Source organism: Ambystoma mexicanum, chromosome 2p (genome assembly GCF_040938575.1).
Source record: "Ambystoma mexicanum isolate Mex_15411 chromosome 2p, UKY_AmexF1_1, whole genome shotgun sequence".
Classification (NCBI taxonomy): domain Eukaryota; kingdom Metazoa; phylum Chordata; class Amphibia; order Caudata; family Ambystomatidae; genus Ambystoma; species Ambystoma mexicanum.
The window spans coordinates 867975506-867997117 of NC_090923.1; the positions used below are offsets into that span (position 1 = coordinate 867975506).

General features: G+C 42.0%; 1 protein-coding gene across 3 annotated transcripts in view; it reads left to right on the top strand.

The window, feature by feature from the left end:
* Positions 1–21612, top strand: part of LOC138566853 (leucine-rich repeat and fibronectin type III domain-containing protein 1-like protein) — a 3353432-nt gene that overhangs the window by 145880 nt on the left and 3185940 nt on the right. The gene's annotated exons all lie outside the window — the stretch shown is intronic.

Sequence of the window (21612 nt, forward strand, 5' to 3'; positions counted from 1 at the left end):
AATGTAATGCATTAAAATCTGCATTACAATGCCATGCTGGAGTTAACCCATTCCGTTTTGCATTCGGTAGTATATGGGGTGGCAAATTCGGTAAATCTGATTAGTGCACACCTCTGCGCATTGCAATGCAGCAAACATGAAGGGGTTCATAAATGTCCTGTGTAACCACTACGATGAAAATGAAGAAAATGAACCCTAAATTCGTGAAAAAACACAGTGGGATAGAGACCTTTCACTTTTCTGTCGCTACATTTGTGCCACGTTCTCCTGCATGGTCTTCTGGTGATCACACATAATGTGGCTTTCTGAAAATATCTGAAGACTTGACCTTTAGCCCATCACCATCTCTGATAGCCCTGCTTCCTTCTGCTTCTGCTTCTGTTTCTCAGCGTCCGGGTTAAACAGTAGTGCAATGAGACTACACTGCCGTACGTGTGCTTAACCACAAATATCACAAGGATGTGCTGAGGCAACATATCACCAAGTTATGTGTTTTAATCTGGATACCCATTAACTTCCAGAGGTGCAGGGACCATGGACGTAAAGCCAACGCACTGTTCCCTTTACCTGGTTTTCTGAAAAATGTAACCATGCATTTCCATCCTGGGGTGATGGCTGGGCAGACATATGGGACAGCAATAGTCCTTGCCACTGCATTCCCAGAGAGACACACATGCACAGAAGGTTCATTTCTCACCATTCTGCACAATGCACATCTCAAAGCAAGTAAGGGTGTTATTGTGAGCATTAGAGGTGGGGGAGCCAGAGGTGGCTTGAGCCTGGATAGAGCCAAATACATGGCTCTGGCTTGGCTTGAGTGCCTTTGTGAAAAAAAGTGCCCAAATTGTGCTGAGGCAAACATCACCCAGTCACAGTTAAAAACTGCATACAATCAACTGCTTGCACAGGGCACTTTGTTTATCTTTTGCCAGGAACTTCAGGTTGGTGCAAAACCAAAGAGGCAAAGGGAGCTTGTGTGCTCTGAAACCCGGCTTCCACACTTGACCATTGTATGCAATCCTGCGCAAATCACTCTAGGTCACATTTCCTTTGGCTGCCACAACTGGGATCTCTTAGAAGAGGTTATTTTAAATGTGCACTACACAAAAAGCTACATTTATATATAGTGTAGTAAACGATCATGTTTGCGCCAAAGATAATACAAACATTGATCATTTATAATGTGCACAACCCAGGATGAAGGACCCCTCAACTTGATCATTGCTCTGTCACTTATGAGCAATGTTTCTCTCCTAACGGAAAAGTGAAATAGTTGATGTGAAGGGATAGCGATATTCTGTCGGAAGCGGCTGCTAGCAATCTAACGTACAATCTAACGTGCTTGTGGCAGTGCGGCAGTGCGGCTTGACAGATTTGTTGGCTTGGCAGGACTCGCTGGTACACCGGAAATTGCGGGTCCTTTACTCTAATTTGAGAGCAACGAGCGCTGGAGCATCAAGCGTTTGCTGCTCCGTTACCTTGGAGGCTGTAGAGAGGCACACAGGGTCTTCATCCTGTAAAGACCCACGTGGTAATGGTAAGTGTGAGGCCAGCATATTGCCCGTGAATGGTACTGAAGCTCGAATTTTGGCCTGGCCCAGTGGTGTGTCATGGCTTTTGGTTTACCTGGGCTGTATTTGTACCTTTAAACCCTGCCTTATGGGAAGCCCTGAAGGAAGGACTGGTTTGGGTCTGTAGACGCTCTCAATGCTGAGCTGATCCCTATCTTAGACTTTTTCATCGGGGACTGTGGGCGTCGAAGCCTTGGACCCGATAGCTGGCCTGCCTGGTGGTTAACAGGAAGATCTACCTGGGAAGGTCTGTTTCTGTGGATCCAAACGTCCTTTAACTCCTACCAGGCATCCTGTTATATACCGCTGGGAGGGGCTATTGAATCGTGCTCACTCCTGACGGGGGGGGGGCTCGAGCCATAATTGGATCAGTCCTGACAGATTCGAGCAGGTCACCCAAGATGCGCATATCCTTAAAATCGGGTATGCCGGAACAGAGCCCCCTAAAGAGTACGAATACTGGTGGTGCCAGAAAACAGAGTGATAATGCCCTGTCTTGTTCTACCCCGAGGCGGAAAGGTTCAAGAGACCCGGCACCAGGGAACACAGACATATGTAAATTTTGCAATGGATCTCTATCCGCCTTCCGGGCTCAGTCTGGGCCCTTGACACCGAAACCTATGGAGAAGGATGATGGTGCGAGTGGTACCCTATCTGGCCCAAATAACAAATTAAGCGTTAATCCTGTCGGCTTGCAAACACAGGACCAACTGATTAAACCACCTAGTGGGTGCCCGTTGAAGGATTCCTCTATATCGGACACGGCCCTATTGGAATCAATTCCGGCAACTGGTGCCTTGACACTTGGTCCCTCTAAAGTCCATAGTATTGAGGGTCAGAAAGTTGACATTGTTGTGATAGACTTGGAGGCAAACAACTCTGTATTTTCAAACAACTTACTCCCTGAGAACTTATCAGCCTCTCCGGTAATGTTTTCAGAGAGTTTTATAAGTACAGCCTACTCTAGGAGCGAGGAACAAGGTCGGGCAAATGAGTCAGTAATGTCTGTAAGAGATCCCAACACCATTAGTGAAAAACAAGAAGTAACATCTTTGTGGACCCACAATCAGAGTATGAACACATCTGTGGTAGTTTTGCAGTCGGAAAATGGTTGGGGGATCGCGTTCCGGGCTATGAACCTTGCGCTAACCACAATGTCAAGTTCTTTGTTAGCATGTGAACAGAAATCATCCCTCCAGAGTAAATGTATGGAAAAAGGGCAAGTCCTGAACGAGGCTGCCTTAACTAAAATCTGGGACTTTACGGTTGCAGCAAAGGAACTGAAATCACAAATGATCACTCTAGTGGTTCAAACAGAAATGCTTGCTGATAATAATACAGGAGATAATCATGTTAGAAACGTGACCCTAAAATCAAATGTGGTTGAATCAGTGATCCCGTTTTTTTGATGATGTTATTTATGTATCCTCGAGAGGGGGTGGCGGGAAGTTCGCTCAAGGGGAAGATAGCTTAAAAATGCTACAATCCTCTACTGAGGAGATCCAGGGGGAAAAGCCGAAAGGTAAAACGCCTGAAGTAGTCATACCGCTTGATAACCAAAAAAGCAAGCGAGGAAAACCGGTTCCAAAAATACTCGCGAATAAATTACCAAAAAACCAGCAGACCCCTAAAACGATAGGAAAATCGTCGGTCAAACATTTCTTTAAGGTAATTTCTCTGCCTAAACGCACTACCATAGCTGCATCTGAGACCATTAAACAAAAATACTTAGCTCAAGCCCTTGTTCGAAAAAATGGGACTCTAAATTTTTGTCCCCGTCAAGCCTTGAACTATCAACCCTTAGGTGAGTTGGTGGGGGAGTTGGCAACCTTGAACAATGCTATAGAAGAAAAATTGAGTTCCAGGGAAGGCAACCCGGTAAGTTCACCCTCTAAACCGTCATTAGAGTTGGAAGCCAATGAGCTTGCCCTCAGCGTACATCGGGCAGAGATCAGGAAAGTGGTCGATGCCTATATGGCGAAGGCACCACACACTAAACTATCGCCACCCCTGAAACAGAGTGTGGTGAGTGCAAGTGACAAGGCCGGTAGTGGGCAAAGTAAATTGACCCTGGAAAGAGCCGTGGGTGCTGAGCCATTTCAACCGCGCATTCTGACTTTAGAAAAAGTAAGTCAGGCAAGAGCTCCACTAGTGCTCATGGCATGTCCATGGAAGCGAATCACTCTCAAGTGTTTGGCACAGCAGACCAACCTCAAGGAAATTCGGCCCAGAAAGACAACATTGGGGGCTTGACACAAATAACGGGGCCGATCATTTCTTTGATCGAAAGTGCCCTTAAGAGATTGCAGGGTCCTCATGCCCGGATAGAAGAAATGCCTATGCAGGTAACAGGAAAGCAGATGAAAATTACTCAACCTAAACCGGCTATGACAAACCAGCAAACAATGTTCCCCCTGAGGTTATCATGCAGAAGTCCTCCTTGTACACAGTATGATCTCAATAGGAGGGCGGTGATGGCCATTTTCTCAGAGATCCACCAACTACAGGATATTGTCTCATCGGACTTGTCATTAGTGGAGTTCCCTGTTCGATCTAATTGGAATTCAGTAATCCTGTGGTTCAAATCAAGAGTGGTACAAAATGTAACATGGCAGGCTAAGGATGAGTTGTTCGCACTGGGTTTTGTGGTTGAGCTGCTATTGAATACAACACATGAAGGCCCTCCACATGTCTTGAGGTCTAAGGCCCCTGGTCAGAACTAGTGTGATGAAGGGGGGCGGGAGGATTTGTTGTCATTGTAAGCTGGAACACCAGAGGGTTTTCCCACCTCTTAAACAACGATCAAAATGAGTTGTGTAAATATGACATTGTAGTTTTACAGGACACATGGCTCACAGATGCCCCAATATGGGATAACTATGACCTACAACTAAACCCTGCAGTGAAAACCCAAATGGGTTGCCCGATGTCAGCACTTGTGATAGCCGTGAAAAGGGGCAGAGGCATAAGCTCTGAGCTCTGGGCCATTCCAAATAGCTACATGATGTTAGCAAAATTAACAGCTGGTATAGAGGTGTATGCTCTTGTGAATATATGCTGGAACCCCATTGCCATGTCGGATGACACCTTTTTTAAAGACCTAAATAATATTCTAGATCTTGTGGCGGTCGAACCAAAGATAAGGGGAATTCTAGTGGCGGGCGATTTTAATTTAAACTGCTTGAGTATGGCAGGTTGTAAAAATAAAAATAGAAGGAAAAGATGGGACTCCTTCGTAAAAGATAGAAGTTTGATCATTCTTAATGGTGCCTTCCCATCTGATATACCTCCGACCCCGACATGGCAAAAAGGAGACAGTAAATCGGTTATCGATTATATTTATGTAAGCATGGATCTCGGACCTGCGGTAATGAACTTTTGTGTGACAAAAACAGAGGCGAGTGATCATAATAAACTAGAAACCCAATGGAGATGGGATCCGGTTAAGGGTGCAAGAGTGGATAAACACAAGGGTTCATCCTGTATAGTGTATGCAGGGGGGAAAAACTATGATGGTCAGAGAATGATGTAACTAGCCTTGATTGTATGTTAGAGAAAGGACACCATGATTATACAGTGTTGCTAAGAAACGGTATGCAGGAACATTCAGATCTTATACAAATGCCCCGTAAACAAGGCAACAAATCAAAGCAATCATTGTTACATCTTCATGTCTTTGATAAAGATGTAAAAGAAATGAAATCAAGACTTCGTTATAAACTTAGAGTAGCCCGTAATGCACCTCTCCTGATCAGGAAAACGCTGATTACGAGTGCAAAAACAGGGTATAGGAATTGGGTTAGAAGACATCGAGTGATCCTGTATCAGGAGGATGGGGCTAGTATGCTGAAAACTTTAGCAAGTAAAAACATAGCGAAAATATGGTCAACCATAAATTATGCAACCACAGGCTCCCAGTTAAGCTTATAGGTGAATGGAGTGCCCACCCAGAAATGGATTGATTACTTCTCCCTTCTTTATGCCTGCCCTTCCCCCACGACCAGCAGTGAAGTTACCAGGCCCTTAGCGACCTTTCATTTGGCATTTGACTTAGACGATATTATACATCTTATTGTTACTGCCTCTAACTCAAAAGCTTGTGGTCCCGATGTCCTGTCAAACTCCGAGTTAAAAAAAATTCCTAAAATTTGGGCGACAGTCCTGTATAAAATTTTCAAGACCATAAATGTATCGCAGAGCCTCCCAAGCTCGTGGACGCAAGCAATTACTATCCCCATTTATAAAAAAGGGGATAGACTGGAACCAAGCAGCTATAGGCCAATCTCGCTGCTCGACGTCCCGGGAAAACTATATTGTCGGCTAATCCTGAAGGAATTACAAGCTTGGGTGTCGACAAAGAAATTGGTCGATCCATTGCAATCTGGCTTTGTAAAGGGTTTAGGAACAATACCTAACATCTTGATACTCAACCTCCTCCAGGCACAGCAGCAAGAGAGATCTCAACCCTTATATATGGGCTTTATAGATTTTAAGGCAGCATTTGACTCTGTGGATCGCGATCTGCTGTTAAACAAACTGAAAGCGTATGAGTGCCTGACATCTTTACTCTCCTTGATCATTTTGTTCCATTCCAATACATCGATGCAGGTCCGCATGAGCTTAGATGGGAAGCTGTCTCCAGAAATTGAAACATTACGTGGCTTGAAACAGGGCTGTGCGTTGGCCGCATTTTTGTTTAACTTCTTCATTTTAGATCTTGGGAATTAATTTCTGTATTGCAACGGTGATCCGCCAAGGTTTGGGGCACAGCAGATCCCGTATCTGTTGTATGCAGACGACCTTGTCCTTTTGTCCCAGATCCCACAAGGCTTACAGCGGTTACTTGTAAAGCTTGGGGAATACGCCTGTAAAAACAGATTGGTTATTAATATCAGTATATCGCAAGTAATTGCCTGGCCATGCAAGCCGGGTCACAGAAGGTGGTTCCCCCTTACACACTCATGGTCGATTCAAGACACCAAGCTGGAAAAGGTGTCTGAATATAAATACCTGGGGATAGAAATCTCAAATAGACAATCCAAGTGCGACATAGGAATAATGCTACAATTGACCTCACAGTCTAGAATAATCATACAAAAATTTGGTAAATTCTCCTTGAAACACGCAGCCGATTTCTATAAAATGAAAGTTGTTCCGATTGTACTGTATGGTGTGGAGAGCATGGTGTTAAACAAGGGTTCGCCATGGGAGGCCTTAGAGGCGAAGTATTGGAGGGTGATCCTAGGCTTACCTAAAGCGACGCTGATCGCTATGATGCAGTATGAGCTGGGGTTGGTGTCTTTGTATGCACAGGCAAGGTGGAGACAGTGTGCCCTGCTACGGAACTGCTTGTTGGGTATTAATAGTGGGACAATGCTAGAGGTATTGGCCTCCGCCTTGTTAAAATCAGGTAATACATACCCAATGAATTGGCTGAAGTGTGTATTTAGCCATATGAGCGAGGCAAATGTCACATTAGAGCTGTTACTCCAGAACCCTGACCGTGCTAAAGTAAAATTCTATTGCGCTGATTGGGCGGGAACTTTAGCGAAGTGCTCCCTCTATAAAGACTTTAATGTCTGGGTGTTTGGTGTTAAGCCTTATGGTATCATTGCTCAGTACCTGCTGAAATGTCCATCTCCAGCTATACGATCTGATTTCCAATGGTTTAGATTTAATCTATGGGGTACGAGAGATGTACTATATAGACGGAAACTGATCCTACAGGAACAAAACTACTGCAGATATTGCATTGATGTTCAGCAAAAAGAAACGCTGCAAGATCTGCTAGTAGATTGTCCATCACTAATGTTGGTGAGAGAAAGATATTTTCAGAATATTATCACCTTTCACACTCACACCTCAAGTGACTACAAATGGCAAATTATGTTTTCGACCCCAAGAGAAAAAGTACAGATTGCTATAGTCCAATACCTAAGAATGGTTTTGCCGGTTGTAGCTGCCTCAAATTAAGATGTATGGGGTCCCTATGGCCCTTGAGAGGTGTTCAGTTTGGTTACTTTTCCTTTTTACTTTACCCAGTGATATTGTATTTAAACTATCCGGAAGGTATAAGAAATGTAAAGTATTTTGTTTTTATTTATTGTTTTTGTTTAAGATGCTTAATATGTTTAATATGCTTATCTCATGTACCCTTGGGATTTTAATCCTTGTTTTCCTTTTTTTCCTTTTGTTGTTTCGTATTAATGTATATTTGCATCAACTAAACCAAATAAAAAAAATAAAAAAATAAAAATAGTTGATGTACTACACAGTTTGGTGAGCAAGAGGACTTGACTGGGGATTTTCTCTTTACAGTATAAGGAGTCTGCTAGGAAAATGTATTTTTTGCTCTTCACCATCACACCCTGAAACTATGGGCAGTGGCCATGCGATTCCCATATACTACCAAGGTTTTGAAAAAGGTGTTGTGAGGTTAAACTGGTCTTGGGGAAGGGGGATACTTGCATAGACATGAGGCTTCCCACCTGCAACACTGCCCTTTATATGTAGTCCTCAATCTTCCACCATGCAGAATATGTGGGTGCTGGATTTTGCTCCCTCTTGTGCCTGCTGAAATACTGAGAATAACTCCCCCAGGGTTTAAGCCTACTGAAAGCTGTGCACAATAATTAGCACCAAATCCATGTGAAACAATGACTACATGTAGCTGACCTTTTCACACAGTTTTGTTTTTATGCGTTTACGTCTGGAAAGTACAGTTGCAAAATAGGAGGATTATTTAGGCTGACATTATTTTGCATTCTGGTTAATGCACAATTCTATTCAGAATAGTGCAAATGCTATAATCTCTCTTTTTGCTTAATATAGGTTTTTATATATGCATCAGGTTGGCTTATATTGCGATGAGTTTACTTTTAAGTAATCTTTATGAAACAGACCATTATTTTAGCTCATTACAACTGCACTCTAACACACATTTATATCAGCTGAAGATGAGAAGATACGTGGTCCAGTGTCTAAAGTGCTGACTAGGATCAAATCTTTCAGAACACGTGTGATCCCAGACAAATAATGTAATTCCACTCTGCAGTTGCTTTCAAAATTGGGATGGCAGGTGTATGTTTCCTGTTATAAGTGCAGGGAGGCAGAACATCAGGTATGGGATTATGTTGGGGTGGGCAGGGAGGAGGATGTCAAGTATTGGGTTTGGGTTGTGGGGTAATGGAGGCAGGTTGACAGGAATGTGTTTTGTGTATGAGGATGAGGAAGCAGACATCAATGTATGGGTCTTGTATTGGCTCGGTGCACACACAGGACTCTTAGAGCCAAGCCAGTCCCTATGGCTCGGCTGTACCCATGAATTATTTTGCTCCCTGACCTCTAGTGACCATTAGTGATCTCCATAGTCTAGCCCCTGCTGTGACCCCCTCTGGTTCTGTAGGGCCATAATCCCTTTAATACACATAACAAGGAATCCATACACTTGAGATATATTTTCCTGAAGTTCTTTTTTCTTTATTTAAAGCAAGCATATATTAATCAATCTTGGAAGCTTTCAGAATAAAATCGGTCCTTCTTTGATGTCATCGTACTCATGCAGCCGAAGCACCACACATGTTCCTCATTTACTATTGGCAGGTATATTTCCAAAACTGAAGCTCTGCATAACCCCCACTTCTGTTCTCCTAAGCTGATTATTTGATAAGTGTCACTGCCTGTGTTTTTCACCCAGATTCTGCAAGACTCAACATTTACCAATGTTAGCACCCCTGGGATGTCACATCTAATTATCTCTCCCCATGCTTCAAACAGAGGAAGAGTATAAAAGCATGGTCCAACACTAAAGATGTTGTTTATATCACACAATTGTCAAGTTCTTGACTTTTACTTCTGTCTGATGCATGCACGGATCTTTCAAACGTATTTGAAAATATTGACAATGGCAAACTGGACAAAGATATGTCATTTGATAATTGTTTTCAAGGCTACCAATAATGTTGGACCTCTGATATTGTCCAATATGTTCAGAATGTTACTTCTATTGGGCAGACACTCACACACCTTTCCTTAGAGAAGCACACTGACAGTGCAGCAAGCCTATCTGCACATGAATAATCCTACCTATAGTACTTGTCATCAGCATTTGTAACATCAGATTATATGTGATGTACCCTTTGCCCTAATACGAGACACTGTGTCTCTGCAAGTGACCTCTGGTTCATTTCTTTCTTTGTTTACCCATCACTGAAAGACCTTAAAATGCATTAATCACACCTCTCCTCTTTTTCCATTGAGTGAGTGTAGAAGAGGAGTCTGCAATCTGCTGCTCTTCAGATGTTTTGGACTGTGGCACCCATGCTCTCTCCTCATTGACTATTCTGGCTAGGGCTGATGATAATTGTAGCCAAAACATTTGTAGTTCTCAAAGTTTGCAAACACCTGCTCAAGGAAAGCATGCTGCACTGTGCAAGATGTTGGCCGTGCTAAGTCCCTGTCACATATGATGACATCCCTGGCGTATGTACACTTCTATGGGCGTATAAGTAATGTATTTGATCTAAATTGGTTTGTACGCTAACTTCCATAGAGGCAACACCTCTGGGACGCTTGTTCAAAGTCCCTTTCTACAATATCTTTTTAATGACATTTTTGAAAATGTCTTTTTTTATTATGTTGTATTTTATTTTATTTGATGGCAGTCCTTTTATTTACCAGTTGACAAGTACAGAAGAACTAAAGTTGTGTAGCCTTTCTCTTTACTTGGTAATTTTTTCTTTTGGCTCAAGGGGGATATAGTTCAGAAGGGCAGGGTCTCTCATAGTTATGCACATTTTTGTAATAATAATTATTAAATGTATGCACATTTAAAAAAAAATGCATGTTCTGTGGGATATTTTGACCCACTCAGTCGTGCTATGCTACATCACTTTGCTGCATTGGGGCAAGAAACAACAAAATGGCAGCGCTGACTCCTGAAAAGTGCACACCAAGATCTCTAAACTGCATTTTGTAACAACCAGAGAATGGCTGTGCCATCTTGCCACACACATTTGGGGGGTGGGGGGGTGGAACCGAGTATTCACTGCAGGAATGTTCCAGTGTGCTCTGCAACATTTAACATGGAGTGAAGTGAAAGAGGCAGCATTAGTTTGCTGAAAACCCAAAAATTCCTCTTTAAAATGACACTTTCCCAACTTCAAAAGTACTGCTTGGCTCTAAATTCATCCATTTCTCATGAACCACTGTGATTAAAAAGGGCCCAGCAAAGCCCAGGAGTATCCCTGTGTCTCCGAGGATCCGGGCCTCATTTGAATGACAGCTCCTGTCATATGTATCCTTGAAAAATCAACCATGGGCTTTGTTTTCATTTTACATGGGAAACACGTCTATTTTCTTTGCAACAGTATCAAGAATCAGCTGCCCAGAGAAAGACTCTAGATAGATGCCTGTAACTGTATCCGTGCTGCAAAACAATTCCAGCACTCAAGAAAAGAACTATAGCTGCAGAAAGTGTATATTTGCTGGAGATGCAAACCGAATTTAAAGAAACAATAAAATGTGCATTTTCCTGACTGAAGGGGGAAATTCACCTATTTAAATGTACATTGTTGTGTAAAGGCCTGATTACTCAGAAATGTGAAAGGATTTGTTACTGGTAGAAATACACTTATAAACTGTTTTAATTTGATAGGTTTAAAGTCAAGATTGAAAAAGAGAAAATCAAAGCTAAAACCCAGGCTGAGTTGCAAATTATATTAAAAAACAAAAACAAAACTTGCTCTGCCAGTTGCTAGCTGAAAGGATGACACCTCATAAACTTCTGGAACAGGAAAGTGGCTAAATGCTAGCATGTAGGCTTTGAATACCCAGGACATAGGGACTTCCCAAGTTGCATCAGACATTTGTCTTTGCTCCAGGCTGAGGCAATAGCAGACTGAGCCTCTCACCTGTCAAGTGCAAGGGGCAGTAAACTTCAATCAAAAGAGAGGCCCCTCATCCTACTTCAAAGGAATTGATGTTTGCTTGCAGTTGGGGAAGAGAAAAACATTGATTAAATGACTTCCTGTTGGTTTTAAAAAGCTTATTTATTATTAACTGAACTTTAAAGACATTTAATTTTGCAGCAGGAATGAGGACAAATATGAAAAATGTGTAGTTTTAAATCTAATTGTATGCTCTTTCTTTGAAAACTTGGTAAAACTCATTACTGTATAAGGAACAGAAGTTGTAAAGAATGAAAGATTATGGGGAAAGTATTGATATTGCACACAGAACATGTTGTACATACCTCCCAGGGGTAAATGCGCATCTGTGTACAAAGTTGGGAAATTTCATGCCAAATCTTTCATGTTTAAAATTGCCAAAATATAGCAGAAAGGGAAAACCAGGTCCCACAGGCTGGGGGTTTGGATTTAAATGTGACCCACAAAATATGTAACCTGTGTATCTGATTTTCTCAGAGGTCATACATGTATAAATATGTGTTTGTGGGAAAGTTAGATTTTGGTTCCAGTGACAAGGGGAGGTTTCTAGTCATTGGAAAAATCATCCCATGAACATGACATCCATTTCTGTGATCCAATCAGCGAAGAGCAAGGCTAAAACTATGCTCTTGGACGATCCTAGTATTATGGCCCCTGCCATATACTCAAGTGATGTAATTTGGCATGATAAATAAGGCAACCTGACAGCTGACACTGATTCCTGACTTTCTTCCTGATTTCATGTGTGGCGTCCTGTTCCTGATTTCTTCATCCTGCTTGATCCTGATTCCAGATTTCATTACAAAGCCAAGGCCTATTCATTGCTGAACTCCCTTTCAGCTAGGCCTCAAATTCTAAAAAATCCCAAAAACCCAAGGGAAGCATCCTGATCCAACCTGGCGTGCTACTACTAGATGCATGCCTGCAAACTCGCCGTCCCACTGATCTCCAGTCTCTAGTAACCAGAAAGGCCAGTCCAGTGCAGTCTGGTGACCAGAAACGCCCAGCTGATCCTGTTCCACCAGATTTGCCCAGCCGTCCTTGGTTAGATCTGATCCGTGTGATGACCAGAACCCTTGACGGTCCAAAATCCTAAATTAAAGTGGAATGTAAGTATTAATGGGAATCATAGAAAACCATAGCATACCTTGCCTTGCCTTGTCCTATCCCCATCTCTAAGCCATCCTATCCCTACCTTAATAACTTGTAACATTGTCAGAATCCTTATTGCAAACCTGTTTTGATTTATTTTGCTAAGTGCCATTTCTTTAGTCGTTTTATCTTGTGTAAATCCTAAACTATCAATCTTATTTTGAGTGGTTGGTCTGGTTCTGCCGGAGTTGGTGCTGGGGATCTGGGGTTGAGGTCATGAATCGACTTCAGAGCATACTGTGTCCCTCTTTGGTATTCTAGCCTGCCTGCTCTAGACTAGAGTAAAATTATAGCAAATATTTTTGACTGAGTTTCTTTTCTGTTTTCACTACCCGATTTTTCTAAAAATGCCTCTCATTCAACATTGCATATCTCCCTCAGTTTAATAGCTAGAGACTTCATTCCAACTCTGGATTATACCTAAGACCTATAGCTACATCCCAACCCAAAAACTCCAAATGAGTGTATTTCACCCGTTTTTCTTAAAAACCGTTTGGTTAATTTTAGGCGGGAATCCGCAATTTTGCAAAGTTTTACATGTGTGATTTTATTCTAAATAATTTTCAACCGTCCATTCAGATTCAAAGTGTTTACTTTTGCTCAAACTATAGCTCATGATTGTTAGTATCTTTCCAATGTAGCTCCCATAGAAATGTGTACTGATTTAAGGATTTTTGCACACATTCATTGTTTTACCCAGCCATTTACGAATGTCATTTTAAAGTTTAAGATTTCAAATCTGTTTTTCTCTCTTGTTTGGGGAGGGAAGGTTAGATTTTATTTCTATTTTCTATTCCTTATTCCTGATTACCTGCTGCTTCCTTATATCTAGTTAGAAATGCTTATTTGTGGGTTGAGGAATCTTGCAGGGGGAAATCCTAACTTAAGTGCTATCTTTCCAAACAAGCCAAAAGTGCTCATTCCTCTGGTGTTTTCCTTCTGTGTTTTCCTTCTGTGTTGCTTAAGAGTGAATTTAAGTGCATTACATACCTTCCCATCTGTTATTGTCACCACATTGGTGATTGGTGATTGCTGATCCCTATTAAAAAGTTTGTTTGATTTGAATTTTAATAAATAAATATTATCTTTACCAACCAGCCTGATTCCTGGTCCATGGTGACCCGGGGAATTTGAATAAGGGGTGGGATATGAGTGGTATATCAGTCAAAATATTGAACCTATATATATATATATATATATATGTATAATAAAATAAGCATTTTGGTTGTGCGCGGCATACTAGGCTGAGACCAGGGTGTATCGCTTGATTGAAATACATAAATTAATATTTTTATTTCAAATTTATAAATTGAGACTATATTGTAATCCATTTGTCAGTGTTTGATTGTAAATGTCAAAAGGATATAGGTTATCTTATTAATGATCACAATTTACGTTTTCAATTATTCTATTATTCGCTCTGTGTTGTTATTTTACAACTGCTACAGTATAATGGGGCACAATATATTTGACATTGTGCCATTGAAATTGTAGGAATATTGTAACCTGGGAGTCCAAATGCATGCAGAATGATTGTATTGTGTCCATTCATGTTTTCGGTACTTATGCTCTAAACACTGAAAGACGTGTCAGCAAATAAGGTACGATAGACTCACTTCCAAACATTAGCAGTAGCAGTAAGTTGTATGGCCAACCTAATTGCACTGTCCTTGTGACATGTGACAAGAGTTATTCACGGGATTCACATGACCACGCGTTTGTGTGTTCCATGCAGCTGTCACGTGATTGTAACTTCATTACTTCAAGGCGAATGTGGGACGGGAAGCTGCTGTTATGCTGCTTCATTTGCCGAAGTTCACCCCTCTACGTTAAATGAGGTAAGCCAATTTACTTGGGGCGTTGGGGACGCTACATTACTTTTGATTAGTTAAATGAACGTGGCTAAACTACATTCTTCTTAACTATTACTACAATCAATACCTCTCTGGTTCTGTTTAAGGTTAGCAACGATTAGGAAAGCGACGAGCATACACATCTCGATGAAATTACCAACAGGCTGCTACTTAGAGATTACTTTGCATCATTGAAAAAGATCAATGAGTGTTTTCTTTTTTTGTTATACTTTAGTGTGAGTGATAATTATAAAGCTGACTGGTCTTTTCAGCAAGGTTTTAAAAAAAGTATTGCTTTCTTTCTTCTTTCTTGAATGGTTTTGGGGCCATTGAGACCCAACATTTGATAATTTTTAAAACCATGAACACACAACGTATTACTATTCAGGTTAGTAATTTCCTTAATGATGGACTTTACCTTTCTGAACTTTGTAGATAAACGCATTCAGGAATGATTCCTCTAATTAAATATTTATATTATTTAACTTTTAGGAAGGGAGTGAGTTTCCATTGCCTGAGAAGGGAGTAGATCCTAAAACGCCTAGCTAGAACCGGAATCCCCAACTGAGCATAAAACATCATTTTTACACTTTACAGAGGGGATTAATCCTGTGGAATCTTGGTTTATTAATGTACCAGAGCCTCTTCTGCAACATTGTTTTGTGTTGAAATATATATTCTTTTGATTGAATATTCAGCCTATGTTAAGTGTTCATTACTTTACTCTAAATGTTAAAGAGGTGTATTACACTGAATAAGAGAAACTGTCCTTTGCTTACATTGGAATGGTGATTAACATAAACAATTTTGCCACATTGAATTGTGTCTTCCAAGGTTGAACTTCTTTAAAAAACTGTTCTATTTCTGCACTGAATTCATTTAACAGTGTCAACATACTCGATTGGTCTCTCACTAAACATTATTATTACCTAGAATGTAGTAATTGTTTTCAATTACCTGTGGAGTTTACTCTTTACAGTGTACTGTGATTTCTTTGATCAATTTCAAGCAACAATTGCTGTATTATGTACCTATTATATCTTTATAGCCAGGGATATCTTACACAGTTGCACCAGAAGTTTAATTTACATATTATTGAATAAGTGATATTTGTTAAATCTGTGCGTCCACCACCATCAATTTTATAGCCATTGACATGCCCCATTTAGTGACTACAACCCCGTTCAGCTCCATCCAGCATTGTCAATAAGGAGAGATGGTGAGAGTTGGAATCTGGAACACTAAGATTGCTGCATTTTTAGATCCTGCCTTATTGCAGCATAGCACTATACAGTACTTTGATGTTTTGTAATGGCAATGCACAGTATGTTTTTTTAAAGTTTCCAACACGTTGATCCACCTGGTACACAGAAAGGAAAATAGCTATTTTCTTTGAAGATGTTTATTCAACAGGAAGGCATAAATAATATAAGGGAATACATGAAAAAATTAGTCTATATTCCTCAGTGGTTACCATCTTGGGGAGGTTTTGTGATGTGACTGTGGCAGCCGTGTGCAGTTCTGAAGTGATACTTGCCTGACTAAACTGGAGAGGAAAAGCAGGCGAGAGGGCACACAAAACAGGCCTTGCATGTTGGCAGAGCATCCCCAATAATTACTTTATCTTGCCATAAATGTGTTGAGTGTGATACCATTTGTCTTATATATGTGACCAAAGGAGAGTACTGCAGTTCTCAGAGTAAGATGGAGTAATTCCTTTTGTTTTATTAGCATTTATATAGCCACACGGACATTGTGGCACTTGTTACAGTACAGACTTAGTTACATAGTTATGAACAATATATATACAAAGTTACAAAAGTTATATTTGTGGAATGTTTTTACCCATGCATCCGAGCCCTACCTCAAAAACTGTGCAGTACTGGCATTGAAAACATCATGATGGCCAGAGCTTCCCAGAAAATGCCCAGGGAAATGCATGAAGAATAGGCTGCCACCCATTTTTGCCGATGTTATGGGCACAGAAGGGCAATGCCTAAAACCACCATTGGACTACCCACACAGTAACCTGAAACCATTGGGAATGGCAATGCTGATTGCCAAAAGCAACCTAGAACTGTGGGGAATTCATTTTCTTAAATCCCAAAAATGGTTGCATTACCAGTACTCACCACTATCAGAAAGCCGGCGTTTTAAAACCACCAGACTTTGTGTAAAACTGAATAAATGAACCCAAAGCAGGCCAAAGAAAGACTTACTGAGAGGTGGATACAATGTAAAGTTATATTCTGAAGTGACTTGAATGTTCATAACAAGACTGGCTGAGCTCTGCAGGTCTGCAGCAGCCTAACTGAAACTGGATTTAAAACTACCAAAAATCGAAAATGTTTAAATTAACTGAGTGACCTACTTTTGAGTGTCACATAGTTTGTCACTGTTGAAATGTCATAGTTTTGAACTTAGAATCAGCATTCTAGCTGCATATGTAAAAATTGTCTTGACTTAAACTGGGGAACAAAAAGTGACATTTTATCTGAAACCTGGCTTAATGAAACTGAATTCTGCCCACCAGCTACCCCCGACAGGAGTTGAGACTTGCACAACAGCTGTGTTCCCAGGCCTAGCTGCCTTTTGCTGTTCCCACCAAAAGGGATATGACACTTCTCTGATTGAATTACCTGGGCTCTGCAGGAAATTGAACAAAGCCCTGTCCTGACTCAGGCAAATGTTTTATTGGGGGTGTCGTAAAAATGGCTTCCTCTGAACAATGCAACCCCTTTCACCCAGGCAGATGGTTTATTGCAGGGGTCATAAAAATGGCTTCCTCTTGGCAGAAACTGGGAGGGGGAGAAACTGGAGACAGAGGCTGAGCTTGAAGAAAGTGGAAAGACTGGTTTCTGTACCATGTGACCTGAAAAGACACACCCCTGTAGCCAGAATATGGTTTTAGAAAAAGATGAATAACTCATAGTACGGACTTGTCATAATTATTTAAATGATACCATAATTCTTGTGATTTTTCTTCCCACATTTTAAGAGGTTTCTAGAGCCGGTGGTATGATCTGGGGGCAAACTAGCAGTTAAGAGGGTATTACTTAAAATGTCTGCATGTGAAAAGTCTGATACTTCATCAATTAATGCCTGCATGCCTTGCACACATTTGGGTAAATTTGAGTAAGAATCCGATATTGGTAACCCGACCAAAAAGCGCAAAAAGTTGCCATTTCTCAATGCAAGCTCTCAGGAAGAGCAGATTTGGACAGAGTATACCTCCTGTGATATGTGATGGGTGCGTGTAATTTTAAACAGATGTGTACCTGTGTAAATATGTATTTGGGTCAAATATAGATTGTGTGTAAATTTGACAGGGGTGGGTTCTCTGTATCATAAACAGACCTCATCATGATGACACTTCATTTCATTCCCCCAATCAAGGGGAAGAGGAGGAAGTGGCCAATGACAAGTGGAGAGGGGTAGGGCCTAGAAAGCTAGCCTCTCCACCCACTTTCAAAACACATAAAAGCAGACAGTCAGGACAGATAGAGAGATTCAATTCCATTTGCTGCGGAGCATGCTGCCGGACCATACCACATCCAGAGATCCAGACTTCAAATCTATCAATCTCCAGAACCTGTAGCAGTACCTAGAAAGCAGAGCAGTATCCAGAATCCAGAGAGGCTAGACCAGCAGAGCAGAGCTGACCCAGACCGCTATTAGCAGAACCAGAGAGCTGACCCAGATCACTGTGAAGTGCCGAGACCAGACCGGAGTCCAGTCCGAAAACCTGACCAGATCCGTGGCGAGGCCTATTTCTAAATATATTGTGAGTACCTAGCAGAACTGTGCAGAACCCAATCTCTTAGTTAAAATAATCTAATGCAAGCTATTTTAATCTAACAAGAACTGCCTCCTAGAAGTTGTCACCTGTCATTTTTAAAAGCGGTCACCTGTCATTTTCTAGCTGCAAGCTGTAACCTGTCGCTTTGAACTTTTAAAATTTCAAATCCGAAAAACAACCTTCACAAAATCGTTCATAACTCTGGAACCGTTTGGGCTAGGAACTTGGTTTAACTTTCCTCTAAAAGCTTAGAATCTTACCTTTCCAACATGCCTAGAACCGACTTCCTACTCCTCATACTTTTGCCGTAATCACGATTCTCGCACTCGCGAATTATACCGCGATTTGCAATTTGGTTAAAAATCCAGCCACGTGTGAAAACAGCAGCTTCATTGCTTTCCTTTGCCAAAAATTTGTTTAACCTGCTAGTTACTCCTAGATCCTTGCTAAAGTGAGCCTGAACTCATCCCAAGTATATTTCACTCACCCTGAACCTCTTAAAGGGAATTAAAAGCATTTTCAGCATATTCCTCACTTCATTGCCAGCACATATAAAAGCATTTTGGGCCTGTGTTTCAAACTTCTGTAGTCTAAGCTTGCTGGGGTGAACTGAATTACATTTGATTGCATTTCTGAGAACTGTGTGCTTTCCTTCCATTTCCTTGCATTCCATAAAGGGGGGAGTGGATTGCCAGAGAAAAGTGATTACATTGTTTTGTTGAAATCATATTGAGTATTTTCTGTATTGCATTTCATTCAACATTGCATCCATCTGAACTTATATAAAGCATTCTCTACCACCTTATTCTTCTGTTCCTATTCACAAGTGTGCTAGTGCCGGACTATCCATTATTGATTACTGCTCAGATTAAGTGTGATATTCAATTATTAATTTATTATAAAGTGTGATATATATATATATATATATTGTTTAAATTATCAAATAAACCTTTTAAACTTGCAAAACAGAACTACTTCTTGGCTCAGTGGGGTCAGGGGGATTCCAAGAGAGGGGTGTTATATAGGGGTAGTCATCCAGAACTCATGAACTGGACATAAAGATATATCAATAAGGGTTTCCATTCAGTATCCCAGACTAGGCATTGATTTAGCTGTAGTATTGAATTGAATCCTCTTACAAAGTGGGGGCTCGTCCGGGATATTCTGGGTTAGATCTATCACTTGTGCAGATTAATACAGCGTGCCAGCTGACCAGATACACATATCCGGTCGGATCACCACGCTGTGTTACGCTGTAAAGCACTCCTCAAAGGAACGCTCTAAGGAAAAGGTCTGTTTTGCAAAAATAAAATACAAACTTCTGTAAGTCAGGACAGAGACCAATCTCTAGAATGACGACCTTAGTAGACATGAAAATAGCCAGAGAGCACTTCTTACATAAGTTATTTGTGAGAGGTGAGTGGACTCACCAGGACCGCATGGTCTGGTTGTAGGCCATCACGCAACAGGTCACTGAAACAGGGTCAGATATATGGAGAGATCAGGGTCCCTTACATGTGGCCCCGAGTGAACTATACATGGCTCCTAAAGCTAAGGATGAACAAGACAAGATGGTTAGGATAGCGGCATACATGTACCTATATATGGGAGACATGCAGGATAAATGTACTGAAAGCCAAGATCTGGCGAATAAGCGACAGATGGCGTTAGAGAAGGTCCAATCTGACCTGGTCTCTTCTGAGCAGAGGCTGCACAGAAGCCAGGAGTCCGAAAATGAGAGTAGACAGCACATCATTAAAATAAGGAAGGATATGGATATCCTGCAATAGGAAAAGGGCATGCACAGAGCAGGTAGCCACCCTGCAAATCCAACTAGACAGAGAGAAAGAGGAGAGCAATAAACTGATCCTGAAAGACCTGGATACCCAGGCAGAGTTTGATCAGGAGCGCCAGAAAGCTGGTGCCTTCCAAAGGCAAAGGGACGACCTGGCGTCACAAATTCAAGCTCTTGGTCAGGAAAGGGACACCTTAGGCCAGGAAGTCTGCCACTTAAGAAGAAAAATGGAAGAAAATCACCTGGCCCACCAGGGACTGGAGGACCTCCAAAAAGAACACCAGGACTTGCTAGAGCACACCAGGAGGGTGGAGGATGCTCTGGCAAGACAGGAGCAGGCCGATAGGGACACAGCTCAGGAGGTAACCCTCCTGCAGCAAAGACTGGCCCAGTGCTCCAGGACCAATCAGGAAACGCAGAGAGAGCATGAGGCTCTCTGCCAGCACAATGATAGGCTCCAACAACAGGTAGCGATGCAGGAGAGACTGATAGAGTCTAGTAAGGCCTTAACTGAGGAACTGAAGGCGCAGGCTCTTGCATTGCAACAGGGAGCAGGGGCGGATAGAGACCAGGTTCGCTGGGAAAGGGAAACTCCTGAGCATAACCTCAGGAGCCCTAGTACCAGAGGCCTTTATCTCTCTCAGTCCCTGGACTCTGCCACCCCCATGTCCCCTGGCGCAATAGAGCACCGGGCCACAGGGATGGCAGATTACTATCCAGCCAGAAGCATGGGGCTCATAGGCCAGTACCTCCCAGGAATGGATGGGCGGGCATCCGGGTATGGGCACCCAAGCACAGTGCAATTTAGTGGGGAACCCCAGGAGAATAGGCCCATTAAGGGCATCCTGAAAACTTCTGCCCAGTTAGGTCAGTGGGGGGGGGGTACCCATCAAATCCTGGCAGCAAAGAGGAATCTGAAGACTCCTCTGAACGGCGCAGGACACAGGAGACCAGGTCCCCACATTCTGCCAGCCATTCCCAGGCTCGCAGAATCCGGGAAAACCTGGAAGATCAGACAGGAACCTCTGGGAGCAGTGCCTCTGAGTCAGAGGATGAATGGACCAGGGTTACCCGAACCAAAAAGGCCAATAAGGCAAAAAGGGCCTTGCTTAAGGACCCATTGAAGCAATTAAAGGCAATAAGGAGTGTTATCACGCCTTATCATAAGAACGCCAAGTATTCCGTATGGGAACACTTGGAGCTCTATGAGCAAATGATGGAGACTTTCCATTTGAAGGACAGCAGTAGCTGCATCCAGTACGTTAAATGGACATTCCCCCCAGAATACTCCAGTTTCTTTGCGGGGCTGGAGGACCAAAATCATTTAAGATGGTCCACCTATAAGGCAGCCATCTTGAAACATTTTTCTGTTCACAGAAATCCTCAAGAGGCTCGCAAGGCAGCCTACAATTTGCAATGTGGGGAGGATCAGGCCCCACAAGAATTCATGCAAGAACTGAAACGTGCCTTTGCGCAGACCACCAGAAGGGTGCGC